Source organism: Podarcis bocagei (assembly GCF_964188305.1).
Source record: "Podarcis bocagei genome assembly, chromosome: 2".
NCBI classification, from domain to species: Eukaryota; Metazoa; Chordata; class Lepidosauria; order Squamata; family Lacertidae; genus Podarcis; species Podarcis bocagei.
The window spans coordinates 46142179-46157093 of NC_138126.1; the positions used below are offsets into that span (position 1 = coordinate 46142179).

Here is a 14915-nt window from a genome sequence, read left to right on the forward strand (position 1 = left end):
TTAGGTGGAATCTTCTTTCTTGTAGTTTGGCTCCATTGCTCCGTGTCCGCTTTTCTGGAGCAGCAGAAAACAACCTTTCTCCCTCCTCTATGTGACATCCTTTTATATATTTGAACATGGCTATCATATCACCCCTTAACCTCCTCTTCTCCAGGCTAAACATGCCCAGCTCCCTTAGCCGTTCCTCATAAGGCATCGTTTCCAGGCCTTTGACCATTTTGGTTGCCCTCCTCTGGACACGTTCCAGTTTGTCAGTGTCCTTCTTGAATTGTGGTGCCCAGAACTGGACACAGTACTCCAGGTGAGGTCTGACCAGAGCAGAATACAGTGGCACTATTACTTCCCTTGATCTACATGCTATGCTCCTATTGATGAGGCCCAGAATTGCATTGGCTTTTTTAGCTGCCGCGTCACACTGTTGGCTCATGTCAAGTTTGTGGTCAACCAAGACTCCTAGATCCTTTTCACATGTACTGCTCTCAAGCCAGGTGTCCCCCATCTTGTATTTGTGCCTCTCATTTTTTTTGCCCAAGTGCAATACTTTACATTTCTCCCTGTTAAAATTCATCTTGTTTGTTTTGGCCCAGTTTTCTAATCTGTCAAGGTCGTTTTGAAGTGTGATCCTGTCCTCTGGGGTGTTAGCCACCCCTCCCAGTTTGGTGTCATCTGCAAATTTGATCAGGATGCCCTTGAGTCCATCATCCAAGTCGTTGATAAAGATGTTGAATAAGACCGGGCCCAAGACAGAACCCTGTGGCACCCCACTAGCCACTCTTCTCCAGGATGAAGAGGAACCATTGATGAGCACCCTTTGGGTTCGGTCAGTCAGCCAGTTACAAATCCACTGAGTGGTAGCATAGTCAAGACCGCATTTTACCAGCTTCTTTACAAGAATATCATGGGGCACCTTGTCAAATGCCTTACTGAAATCAAGGTAGGCTATATCCACTGAGTTCCCTTCATCTACCAGGCTTGTAATTCTGTCAAAAAACGAGATCAGGTTAGTCTGACATGACTTATTTTTCAGAAATCCATGCTGACTATTGGTTATCACAGCATTCCTTTCTAGGTGCTCACAGACTGTTTTCTTAATGATCTGCTCCAGAATCTTCCCTGGTATTGATGTCAGACTGACTGGGCGGTAATTATTTGGGTCCTCTCTTTTCCCCTTTTTGAAAATAGGGACAACATTTGCCCTCCTCCAGTCTGCCGGGACTTCGCCTGTTCTCCAGGAATTCTCAAAGATGACTGCCAGTGGTTCTGAGAGCACATCTGCCAGTTCTTTTAATACTCTTGGATGCAGTTCATCTGGCCCTGGAGACTTGAATACATCTAAACTAGCCAAGTATTCTTGTACTATCTCCTTAGTTATTCTGGGCTGTGTTTCCTTTGCTGAATCATTTGCTCCAAATTCTTCAGGTTGGGCATTGTTTTCTTTATCGGAGAAGACTGAGGCAAAGAAGGCATTGAGGAGTTCAGCCCTTTCTGTGTCCCCTGTTTGCATTTCACCATCTTCTCCTCTGAGTGACCCCACTGTTTCTTTGTTCTTCCTTTTGCTACGAACATACCCATAAAAGCCTTTTTTGTTGCTTTTAACCTCTCTAGCAAGCCTGAGTTCATTCTGTGCTTTAGCTTTTCTGACTTTGTGTCTACACGTGCTGGCTATTTGTTTGAATTCCTCTTTGGTGGTTTCCCCCCTTTTCCATTTTTTGTACACATCCTTTTTTAATCTTAACTCAGTTAAAAGTTCTTTAGATAGCCACCCTGGCTTCTTTAGGCACCTTCCATGTTTCCGTCTCATTGGTATTGCCTGACGTTGTGCTTTTACTATCTCCCTCTTAACAAACTCCCAGCCATCATGAACTCCCTTTCCTTTTAGTATTACTGTCCATGGGATCTCACCCAGCACTTCCCTAAGTTTTATGAAGTCGGCTTTCTTAAAGTCAAGAAATTGAGTCCTAGTATGCTTGGCTGCTCCTTTCCGCTGTATAGTAAACTTCAGAAGAGCATGATCACTCGCGCCTAATGATCCTTCCACTTCTACCCCACTAACCAGGTCATCAACATTGGTTAGGACCAGATCTAAAATGGCTGTTCCTCTTGTTGCTTCTCCCACTTTCTGGACAATGAAGTTGTCTGCAAGGCCAGTGAGGAATCTGTTTGACCTTATGCTCTTGGCTGAGTTTGACATCCAACAAATATCCGGGTAATTGAAGTCCCCCATTACTACTATCTCCCTTCCTTTTGCATGCTTGGCCATCTGTTCCAGGAAGGCATCATCTATGTCCTCCGTTTGGCTTGGGGATCTATAGTAAACTCCCACAATGAGGTCTCTGTTATTCTTCTCTCCCTTAATTTTGACCCAAATGCTCTCACTTTGGCTTTGAGGTTCTAAATCTTGGATCTCTTCACAGGTATACACATCCCTGACATATAACGCCACTCCTCCTCCTTTCTTGTCTGGTCTGTTTCTCCGAAATAGATTGTATCCCCCCATTATTACATTCCAATCGTGGGACTTATCCCACCAGGTTTCAGTGATGCCTATTATGTCATATTTAGTTTGCTGTACCAAGAGCTCAAGCTCATCTTGTTTATTACCCATGCTTTGCGCATTAGTGTACAGACATTGAAGTCCATTAATCATTCCCCCATGTCTCTTATTTAAGGATTTTTTCCTCCCACCACTAGGTCTGCGTGCTGTTTGCTCCATTTGGTCTATGACATTTGGATGATCATCTTCATCAATTGATAGACTCCTACCTTCAGGAGCACTGTCTCCCTCCCCCACATTAGTCAGTTTAAAGCCCTCCTGATGAGGTTTCTGAGATTTTTGGCAAAAACATTTCTCCCAACCGTTGTGAGGTGCAGTCCATCGCTTGCCAGAAGTCCATCTTCAAGAAACTGCAGTCCATGATCTAAGAATCCAAACCGTTCCTGTTTACACCATTTGCGAAGCCAGCTGTTCACTTCCACTATTTTTCCCTCTCTCCCTGGGCCACGTCGTTCAACTGGGAGGACAGATGAGATGACAATTTGTGCATTTAATTGCTTCAATTTCCTGCCCAGAGCCTCGTAGTCTCTTTTGATCTTCTGGAGGCTATTGCTTGCAGTGTCATTGGTTCCCACATGAACCAAGAGGAAGGGGTATTTGTCAGTGGGTTTTATGATTCCTTGCAGTCGTTCAGTTACATCTTGGATCTTAGCCCCGGGGAGACAGCACACTTCCCGAGACATCTTGTCAGGCCCACAGATCACTGCTTCTGTTCCCCTCAGTAGGGAATCCCCTATCACCACTACACGCCTCCTCTTAGGTTTGGTCGGGGTTCTTCCATGAGCTGTCCGTTCCAAGGTCGCCTGCACATTCCCTGAGGACTGACTTTGCTGCTTGTCTTCATATACCTGATCGACTGAAATGAGGGAGAGATCCTCAAATGGAGTCTGCTCTTCGTCTTCCATGCTAGGGGAGAGGACCTCAAAGCGATTGTGTCTTTCTAAACTATCAGAACGAACCCTGGGCCTCCTACTTCTTTGAGTCACGTTTCTCCATATATCTGGCTCCTGTGTTGATGAACTAGCCTCCTTCTCAGGGGAGTCCCCTGTCTCCTCCTTGGTGGAGACGGTGTGCTCTGTTGCTTCCAAGAAGAGCTCCAGATCTCTAATTCTTTGGAGCGTAGCTACACGTTCCTCCAGTTGCTGGACTTTGTCTTTTAAGAGGGCAATCAACATGCAATTGCTGCAGGTAAAGCTGCCTGCAACCTTTGGCAAGATGGAAAACATTGCGCAGGAACCGCAGGCGACTGCAGCTGTTCCCTCCCCCTCCATCTTGAGAACGTCGTTGGGGTGGCTACAGCGGTCCTCCATCATAAAAAGCATGAAGACAGGACAAATAACTCCCCCCACAAAAAAAAACCTAGGTCTCCCCCAACAAACGTTTGAGACTAGCGCCCCTAAATCTAAAAGATGGATCACACACACAAGAAAACCCGTTTTGCTCCTTCTTCAACTGCTGCCCTGCTACCTCATGTTAGCTACCTGCTACCTCAGATGTTAGCAAGCATGTTTTGAGAATTCTTCCCTGAGTCCCTGTTGGAGTCTCCATCTCAAGCCCTTTCTTCTGGGCCAATAATAAGAGGTTGGGAAGTACCTAAGAAGAACAAACCATGTCCATGAGGGAAGAAAGCCATGGTTCAGGGGAAGAACGCATGTGTTGCATGCAGAAGGTCCTTCGTTCAATCCCCAGCATATCTAATTAAAAAGGATTCATTCAGCCTCCCCCTGAAGTGTGAATAGGCGTGCCCCACTGATCCACATCCTTTCATTTTATTCTGAATTTTTATATTGTGCTTTACTGTATTCTTGTGTTATACACCACTTTGATTTTTTTTTCATGTTAAGCAGTATATATACTTGTATAATAAACAAATGAATAAAAATGATCCCTTGCAGAAAGGCTTCCTATAGGCATCTGATATGCCGCTGAGGAAAACAAGGAGCTAGACAAGAGAAGCTGTTGGTTTGATCCAAGGAGAGTCTTAAGATCTTAGGTCATGTTTTTATACTTCCTACCTTAATCAATCAATGGCTCTGGGAAGGCAACAAGCACAAATTAAAGAGCTAGAATTTGACTTAGGGCTTATCCACACTTGTGCCATGCTTTTCAGGCACAGGTCTGTATCTAAGCAGAAGTGTGGATGAGCCCCAGGTCATCAGGTGACCTCGGCCTAGGCACTCTCTTCTTTCAACCCATCTGGTCACATGGGGTTGATGTGATGGTAAAATGAAGGCCATGCTCCATGGAAGAAGGGTGGAGTATAAACATAATAAATGCATAAATAATGCTGTAACCCTAGCCCCACTTTCTTAAGAGTAAGCCCCATTTAATTCAATGGGATTTACTTCTGAGTATACAGGATTGCAGCACATGGAGATGTCGGAGGAGAAAGATCAGAAGACGAGGTGGGGTCACTGTGTGCATGCTCTCTACCTGGTCTGAGCCTCGCTCCTCACAAATTATTTTAAATATCTGAAGAAGAATTGATTTCCTGTGCTTTCCTTATATATTGTGTGAGCAAATGTCTTCTCGCCTGCTTGTTGATCTAATCAACAATGCTGAGAACCAACAGAACAACCCTGTGCAGGATTCTGAACACACTTACTAGGAAGTAAACCAGTTTTATTCAATGAGATTTATTTCTCGGGTGGGGGGGGGGATATTTCTCAGAAATAGATCTTAAGGCTGCATTGGGGTTTCGCTTCCATGGCTCTCTGAATATTGTCCCTTCTATTTTTGACCAATAAAATGTCAGCTACATGATTTGTTTTAGGAAATCTCGAAAAAAAAATATCTTGATTTACTGAGGCCCAGCCAGGATGCCATTTGAGAGTGCCCTGCTCTTCATTTTATCCTGCAGTGGAGATAATGCTTGGCTCACAGAAGGTATGCAAAGGATTAGCAGTCAGGGAATATTTGCAAAGTGTTTAGAAGGCAAAGCAAACACCATATGTACTAATACGGTTATTATTATTTATGTAGGGCCATGAGGGTGATCAGTTAGTATGAAACAAATAGAAAGAAAAATGCTGCAAATCTTTTCACAATCCAAATGATTATTATTAACAGTGGAAAGCAGGAAATATATAATTGAGGGGGGGGGGAGAATAAGAATAAAAAGGCTGTTAACAGCAGTTCTATACCCCGGCCCGAAATACTTATTTCCCTCTCTGTGTCAGTAATGACACTTCCACTTGCCTGATGTTGAGGGTAGCTGAAATCTGAAGACCACAGACTTGATTTTATTGTGTTTGAATAACAATGGCTGCTTAGCATAAATAAATTGCATTTCACTTCACATTTACAAGAGAATTTAACAAAAGGGGAAATAGGCCATAATCTGTATTAAATACTTTGGCTGTTCCTTAACCCTGAACTACACCAACACACATAACTCAACCATCATCCACACAAATAAATAGAGTCAAATTGCAGACCTTGTTCATACACCCGTCCTCTCTTAATTTTCTTGAGGTCTCATTTCCAATTGACTTCCATTGGTGTTTTTCTAATATGGCAATCTGCAGGACAAATGTTTTTGTCAGGAGCTGGAGTCAGGACTAGGTCAGCAATAAAAAACACCAGTGTCAGCTCTAAGGCTCCTCTCCAGCAGCCTCAGACTCCCTCGTCTTGTCTCTCGTTGCTCCACCCTCTTAATTTATCTGTGTGTTCTGGGAATCCAGGGGAGAGGGGAGCTGGTCACAGAAGGAAGGAGAGACTCGCTGGCTTCTTCAGCAGCCTGCCTCATCTCTGCCTCTTGCCCCCCTTCTTCTCCAGCCTCCGCTTCAGCCTCAGAGTCTGCACTGCTCTGACACAGCCTCTTGCTGCTCACTAAACCCTGTTGCCTCTTCAGCTTTCAACACCTCCTCCTCCCAGTCTGGTCCCTCTTCTCCCTCTGAGCATGCATCATCGTCCCACCACCCATCCTCTGGCTCTGAGCCTTCTTCCCTTGGGGGTTCCCAGCTGCTGCCTCCCACCACTCCTCTGCACCCAGCCAGTCCATGACAGTTTCCACTTTGGCAGATACATAGCAAGTGCAGAATTGCCTTGAATCACTTTGGAGACCCCTCATATGGAAAGACTGGAGGCATCCCACTTCAGCTCAAATGTATCAGAAATCCTTCTGAACCATCCCAATTTGACTTGGGATTTGTCCAGATCCGATGTACACCCTCTACTTGAAAAGATGGTGCTGGAAGCTGTTCTCAGCTGCCCAATATATCAACACTATACTGCCAACCTGCATATCAGCACAATACTTTTGCACACATACACACCACACACTTTAGTTTTGTTGTTGCCATAGGACTATAAGCCACAATCTTCTCTCTAAATAACATCTTTAAGCACAGTTCTCATCCCCATTTCCAGACTGTTCCATTTACAGCAGCCTTAAAGATGGCAAGTACATTCCATGCTTGTGTGAATGCAATGTTTAATAATGAATGACCACAATCAGCCCATGATTTACCAATTATTAATTACAGCACCTCCATTATTTCCCCCACCCCCCTGCTCACCTCCTCCTCTCACTAGAGACGCCACACCATGGGAGCTGGCAATTGTTTCTTAAAATAAACAATGCAGAGGTCTGTCACTGTCATACATCAGAGACACAAGTCATCCACCGACAGAGAGCGAGAGAGATAAGCCACGGTGTTTGATGTAGGGCGCTTAGCAGACAGGCATATGGTAACTCTTTCTGCATCTGGACAATTAATCACAGATGCTTCCTTTAACTTACTACAACCCAGCCTCCCTCCCCCCACTCAAAAAGGATAATGGGACTAGGCAAACATTTGAAATGTATTGCTGACTTCAAGCCCGCTGCTCTTTCCCCTCCGTGGGCTTTCCAGGATTCTTAAGGGGACTGGAACAATGCCAGAGCAAGGGCTGATGCTAGAGGCATCACTTGCTCAAACTGTATCTCTTTATTGCCTATCAGAGGAGGGTATTTCAAAAGAACAAGAGATGGGGCTACAATTAATGGGAAGGGGAATATGCAGGGTACACAAGGAATGTGCCTTATACCAAGCCAGGCTGTTCGCCCATCTAGCACAGCATTGGCTACTCTACTCTGATTGACAGGCGCTGGCTTTCCAGGGTCTCAGGCAGAGTTTTAGTTCTGAATAAGACAAATCATCCCTTCTCCATTGTACTTCTTCTATCTTTCAGTGCTGATTCATACATGCAGCAATTGCTGTCTCACCCTGCATGCAATGTGGATTGAATCTGCAGCAAATACTGGAAAGATAATCCAAAAGTACTTGTCTGATTGCTTAAAATACAAGTTTTCTTGCTTCGGTACCAATATCTAATTTAATAAAATTATTGGTGTTGAGGAAATTAGCATTGTGTTGATAAAAGTGTCCAAAATCACCCAGTGGGATTGACCTTTCTGACAGCAGCTTTCTTATTCTTCCCGCTCTTTATTCCACACATCCTCTTGTTTAATACAAACCAAATCTATCAATTTTCATTTGACAAATATTGGAGGGCATGCTATTGTGCAGCTTTGATCTGGCAACTCTTAAGCAGGATTATTTGTCAGTGACAGCACGTTAATGTTAAGCAATTACCCATTTCTGGGATAAGTGCTACATTTCGGATGTCAGAAGTGGAGATGGCTTGGAAACAGCCCCAGGAACCAGGTAGCACCATCTCCCTTCTCATCAGACACTGGATTCAAGCAAGGCTATCAGGAGCCTGCCAGTCAGTTAATGCGGCAAAGACACACATACACAGACACGAGCACACGCACACACACTTTTCCAGGAAATTGCTTGGCACCATGCAGTGCTGACGTCTGCCTGTGATGTTGTAAAATGCAGTGTTTTGACATCACTACAGGATCACAGCAAAGAATTCACTGAGGCTGGAAGAGTGGAACTGAATGGAAAATGGCTTGAGTGAGGGGAATGCAAAATAGCTCTGCTTGCTCAAAAACATGGAATGGAGCATGACGGAAATCATGCGGATGGTTAAGTCTGAGGAATGACTGAAGAGAGCGAGGAAGATTTGTGCACAAGAGAAAATAGGCTGCTGCCTCAACATGCTCATGCCGTAGTTAAACTCTAGCAGCACTCTTTGTCCTTTTTGCTTATAAAGACTAATGACTGATTCTGTACACACTGGAGTCTGTGACCTTTTGGGTGTACAGAGTGCTTGTGCTTTCCAAGTGCATAGATCTGAAGCTCCTTTGGTATCGTTTCATGGCTGTGGCTCCTCACTTCCAGAGTTCCAGGAGCAGCTGCAGGGTGCTTTGACTTTGGGTGCTTATGTTACATCAGTTTATGTTCAAATGCATACATGTTGAGCATAGGGAAGGAGATAAGTACTCAGACAGGCTGTGTTGCTCTGTAAATCAGCATCAGTACACAGTCACTGAGGAACCACCTTCAAGCTCTTTTTCCTAGACAGAAGCAAAATGCAGACTTCCGTCTCCACACTGCAACTCCCAACTGCTTTCTCTCCAGCCTCCTCCCATTCATGATTGTGAGGTGTGTCATAGGTGGCAGCGGCCACCAGCCACCAGCACCCCACATGAGGAACCTGTGGCCCTCCAGATTGTGTTGGGCTCCAACTTTCATCATACCATGACCATTTGCTATGTTGGTTGGGGCTGATGGGAGTTGTATTCCAACAACATCTGGAGGACCATAGGCTAGCCATCCCTGATCTATGTTCATTCAAACAACATAATTTAGCCATCAAAAGCGATTGAGCAAAGAAGTGATCTTCTGTTAGTTGTAGAAACATAAGCTGATTTTCTGTGCTCATTAGCAAGCAATCAAGCAAAACAAAAGATGATTGTCTCTTCAGTTGACATAGCACAATAGCATTTCCATTGATATCCGTACTGTGTTATCAAAAATCCAGAAGCCATCTGCTCCCATGTACACATCCTAATGTAGAGATGACCTTGAGCTCATCTTGGTCCCCAAGTATTGTACAATCAAAAACTTAGATTTCAATAAGCTACTACATTTACTCCTATGGAACAACTATAGCAAGGGTCAGCAACCTTCTTCAGCTGTGGTCCATTCCACCGTCCATGAGACCATGTGGGGGGCCGGACTATATTTTGGAAAAAAATAATGAACGAATTCCTATGACCCACAAATAACCCAGAGATACATTTTAAATAAAAGCACACATTCTACTCATGTAAAAACACCAGGCAGCCCCCCACAAATAACCCAAAGGTGCATTTTAAATAAGAGGACACATTCTACTCATGTAAAAACACACTGATTCCTGTGGGCCAGATTGAGAAGGCGATTGGGCTGCATCCGGCCCCCGGGCCTTAGGTTGCTTGTTGTTGTTTAGTCGTTTAGTTGTGTTCGACTCTTCGTGACCCCATGGACCAGAGCATGGCAGGCACTCCTGTCTTCCACTGCCTCCCGCAGTTTGGTCAGACTCATGTTTGTAGCTTCGAGAACACTGTCCAACCATCTCGTCCTCTGTCGTTCCCTTCTCCTTGTGCCCTCCATCTTTCCCAACATCAGAACTATAGGATAGAGGTAGTCATTTGTCCAAGGCCACTCCAAGAATACAAAGTGACTGGTTGAACCTGGGCAAATTACAGTGCTACTAGACCACACTGGCTTAACTGGTATTGGAGTAAAACAATTTATGCCAGTGAGATGGATAAGCATGGACTGTATTCATACAAGACGGGGCAGCCAAAGACATTTTGCTGCCTGAGGCAGAACAGCAAATGATACCATCCCCAGCCTAGGTGCTTAGTACCCAAAGCCAGTCAAGTTATTCTGGCAGCTTGGCTGACTGAACAGATGGGAGTTGATGTCCCATTAGCAGATTGGATTTGGTCTACTAAACAAGAACAAAGAAAAGTACAAAGAAAAGAAATCAGCGATTTATTGGTTAAAATATGAGAGAAGCATAAATACTTCACAGCACCAGAAATTTCGCCCTTGGCTTCAGTTATTAATAGTGAGGGTTTACAGGTCGCAAGAGAATTAGAAGATTGTTCCAGCTGGTGTAAAGCAGGGAGGGGGAACCTGCGGCTCTCCAGATGTTGTTGGACTCCAACTTCAAGTCAGCATGGACCAAGGTAAGGGATGGTGGCAGTCACAATCCAATGACATCTGGAGAGATGAAGGTTTCCCAACCTCAGTTTAAAGGATGATTCACTAGATTTAAAGGTTTTCTATTGAATGGAATTATTTCATCATATCTCCAGTTAGTTGGGAAAAGGCCATTCATAAAGTTTCTGGGGATGAAGTCAAACCACTGCACTGACAGCACTAAAGTGACTTCCTCAGGGTGCAAGTCTGGGCAGTGTGTATGGAGGTCCTGGGCTGCCCAGATGAAAGGACCTCCCTCTTGGCCTCACTGCTGTGGGCATAACTGTCATCTCTTGATGTCCAGGCTTCTCAGTCTTGGCTGCAGAACCATCATCCAGAGTGACTGGTAAGGTAGAGTATAAGAAGTGGCCCAATATTGCTGAACCCCATTTGCTGCTAGCTCATCAAACCTCTGTATCTAGAGCCATAGAACAGACACCAGAGATTAGAGGGTCAGATGTAGGCAGTGCTTCATTTGGGATACTCTGTATACATAGAGAGATTCTTGGGGGGGGGGGGACCTTAATAAAACTAGGATTTTACTTTGTTAGAAGGACCTTTAATTGGTTCTGGAGGATTGATTCTAAATTATGTCCTGACACACACAAGATCAATAAGTCCATTAAAGCAGAGGCAACTTTGCAAAACTACTCTACTCATCACCTCGTTGCCTTGCGCCCCATTTTGTGTGTCACCCCCATCATGCATGCATTCAAAATACAAGGTACGTCTCTCATTACTGCCCCCTAACCTATTAATCCCCCTCTTTTTAACCAAATCATAAAACATGTGGCTGCTACATAAATGATGAATGGTTTTAAGGAGGTGGGGGACAAATCACACTCAAATGTTTCCCTTGTAGCTGTGGGTAGAGGTAGCTGTGGGGAAGCAACCCAGGTTGATCAGAGCATGGGAAAGGGCTGTGGTAACTCAGCAGAAGCAGCACATGCAGGACCTCTACAGAGTTGGGAAAGCCCTTTGCATGAGACCTTGGACAATTCCATCCAGTCAGTATTGGGCTAATAATAATAATAATAATAATAATAATAATAATAATAATAATACAATCTAAGGGCTAAATTTCCCAGAGAAAGCTAATATCTGGTTCTGAAATTCTGTTGAGAGATTCTCAAAAGTGGTTAATTTCTTCACTATATATGTAGGCAAAAACGTACAATAAAAGGATAGCTTCTTAGTACAGTGGTGCCTCGGAAGTCGAACGGAATCCATTCCGGAAGTTTGTTCAACTTCTAAAACATTTGGAAACCGAAGTACAGCTTCTGATGGGCTGCAGAAAGCTGCTGCAGCCAATCAGAAGCCGCAGAAGTCATGTTCGACGTTCAGGTTCCAAAGAATGTTCGCAAACTGAAACACTCACTTCTGGGTTTGCGGCGTTCGGGAGCCAAACCATTCGACTCACGAAGGATCCAAGGTACGACTGTATTCTAAATCATTTCTTCTTCTTCTTCTTCTTCTTTTTTTTGAAGAAGAGTTTGGATTTGATATCCTGCCTTTCACTCCCTTTAAGGAGTCTCAAAGTGGCTAGCAATCTCCTTTCCCTTCCTCCCCCACAACAAACACTCTGTGAGGTGAGTGGGGCTGAGAGACTTCAAAGAAGTGTGACTAGCCCAAGGTCACCCAGCAGCTGCATGTGGAGGAGCGGGGAAGCAAACCCAGTTCACCAGATTATGAGTTCACTGCTCTTAACCACTACACCACACTGGCTCTCATTCTAAATCATTTCTAAGGTTTGCTTTCTTGAGTCTTGACTTCCCTCTTCCCACTTCTGGGCACAGTTGCCCTCACACTTATGGAAGTGGATAGTTATCCACTTGGAGGGTGGACTCGCGCTGTTGATGTCACGTCTTGCCCTGACATCCACCAGTTGAGTGCAAGAGTTCCAAGCATGATGAGCCCCTTACAAGTGAGCAGTTGCTCATCATCAGACATGTTCTACCTGACTGTGGGCTTTTCACAGGCATCTGGTTGGCCACTGTGAGGACAGAATGCTGAACCAGATGAGCCTTCAGCCTGATTCATCAGATTTCTCATATTCTTACAGGATTTCTCCTCAGACATCTTTATGAAATCAGCGGGGATTAGCAGCGCTTAACTTTAACTGGACTGTGGCCTGGAACATTAACTGCACAACTACAATATAGAGGAGGGGAAACCATATAAATATCATTACTACATTTATTGCATTGCAATGCTATTAAGGTTAACATTTTAGAAGCCTGGTAAAACATTTAGCAGTCCACACCTTATAAACGGTGCGCTCAGGGGAAGAGCTAAATGGAGCTCATGTCAAAGCAAATATCATTGCCCACTGAATTATGCACACCTGCTCTTTCTTCAAGAGGCAGGAGATCCTAGAATGTCTCTCCATCCAAGCACTAGTTGGATGTATAGCTAGTTCGGCTTTACTGCCTGACCTCTGCTCTCGATAGCTTCCTAGGCAATTAAGCTTCCTGAGCGCAGGCTATCAGGAATCATCTTTAGGAATTCATATTGACATTAAAAATAAAGCCCCTATGTACCTATTAATCGAAATCATTAAATTTAATGGGATGTTAAATAAATACCAACTAATTATGGAAACATATTTGCCAAGGTTTAGCAGTGGAATAGATGCCATCAATTACATGGTTATTAAACCTCAAAAAATCTACACACTTAATAAAGAACTGACATTTAAATAACATATTAACAGTTTTATAAAGCATTGATACAGCTAGTGTTTGAGGAGGGCTTTCCGTTTAGAACATTTGACTTTTCTTGAGTGCCTTGCCTTGGTGCAACATGGAAAAACAACTCTGTCTTAGGCAGCTCTGGCCACAAAAGCAACACAGTTTTTAAAAGGAAAAACTCACTCTTCTGCTAACAAGGATAGCTGAAAGGGTCAAAATATTAGATTGGTGTTTTCATTGCCCTCTGCTAACATCATAAGGTATCCATTATTTCAAGTGCTGACACCTACTTGAGGTTCACATCTTATCACATAAAGGTTACCTTTTATTTTAAGACATCATAGGTCCAAAAATGTCAAAAGAACAGCTCACCAATCCACTGATTTGAAATAAAAAAGTAAAGGAGGTGATACTGTTTGTCTTGTTGGTTCAGGTGATGGATTCTCCCAAGTTCCTCCCAGTGAGCTTCCCTGAAAGATTTAAATCTTCTTTATATATCCCCAGGTTTTTCATGCCCAAGGTCTCAAAAAATGTTAACTCGCCTCTAGTCAGGCCAATTTAAAACCACTGCTGTGTAATAATTCACTGAGATCTGCAATGTAAAGCTTGATTAAATAACTTATAGATAACTCCACATGCAAGAGCCAGGGAGAGATAAAAGGAGCAATAGAAGTACGAAATGTTGGGACAGAAGAAAAGGCTCCAGTTGCTACTGCATTGACAGGCAGCCAGTGCCCTGGGTTTTTAGTGCGTTGTGCGGGGAACAGAATGAGAATTTATTCCAAGGGAGAGAAAAAGCTTCTGTTCTGAATTGATTAGAGGTTTTTAATTCCTGTAAAAGCATCATGAGGAAGAAGAAAAAAAAGCAGTATCTGAGTCACTTTGGTTTGAAAAGCTGCTGGCACTGTCTATCTCCTTCTCTCTCCCTCTTTCTCCCTCCCTCCCTCTCTCACAGAGAAGCTGTCTGGATCCCAAAGAGGTATCACCTGAGCAGCATTTTCCACAATAAACTTGGTCCAGTTAGCTTGACAGCAGAACAACAACAACAAAAACAAGTTAGTACTACCAGCCACCCCATATATTTTGATGCTTTTTTATCCTTCAGATATGCTCATCACATATATTCATAGGCCACCTTGGTAGCTCTGAGTGTTGTTGTTTTAAACAGCTACCTAAGTTCATCTCATACAATTTATTCTCCTTTGCCCCCTTTGCCCCAATTAGCCCATCTCTCCTACAGCTTTCCCCCACCCCCCAATAGTCTCATGTTAGTAGAGCAACCTGGTACCCGCCAGATGTTTTGAACTACAAATCCCACCAGAGATTTCTTAGTGCAAAACATCTGGAGGGCATCAAATTCTGGGAAACTATGCTAGCTGCAAAATGCTTAGCTGCAAAATGGTTAAATTTAATTATTTTATCGTTTAGAATAACATCAAAAGAGGCAGTAATCCTCCGTTTGAGAGTCCCCTGGGCTGGCTTTGTGTGAGAAGGTGGGAATGTGAGTGAAGAAACACCAGTGAAAAGGTATTTATATATAAATAATCCCACAGGAGAGCGAATTTAAGATTTAAGATATAT

General features: G+C 43.8%; 1 long non-coding RNA gene across 1 annotated transcript in view; it reads right to left on the reverse strand.

The window, feature by feature from the left end:
• Nucleotides 1-4056: 4056 nt before the first annotated feature.
• The window catches only part of LOC308581726, a 61967-nt gene continuing 51108 nt past the window's right edge, over nt 4057-14915 (reverse strand). The window contains exon 3 of the long non-coding RNA XR_014005218.1: nt 4057-6075. This is a non-coding gene — a long non-coding RNA (uncharacterized lncRNA). The remainder of the gene's footprint in view (nt 6076-14915) is intronic.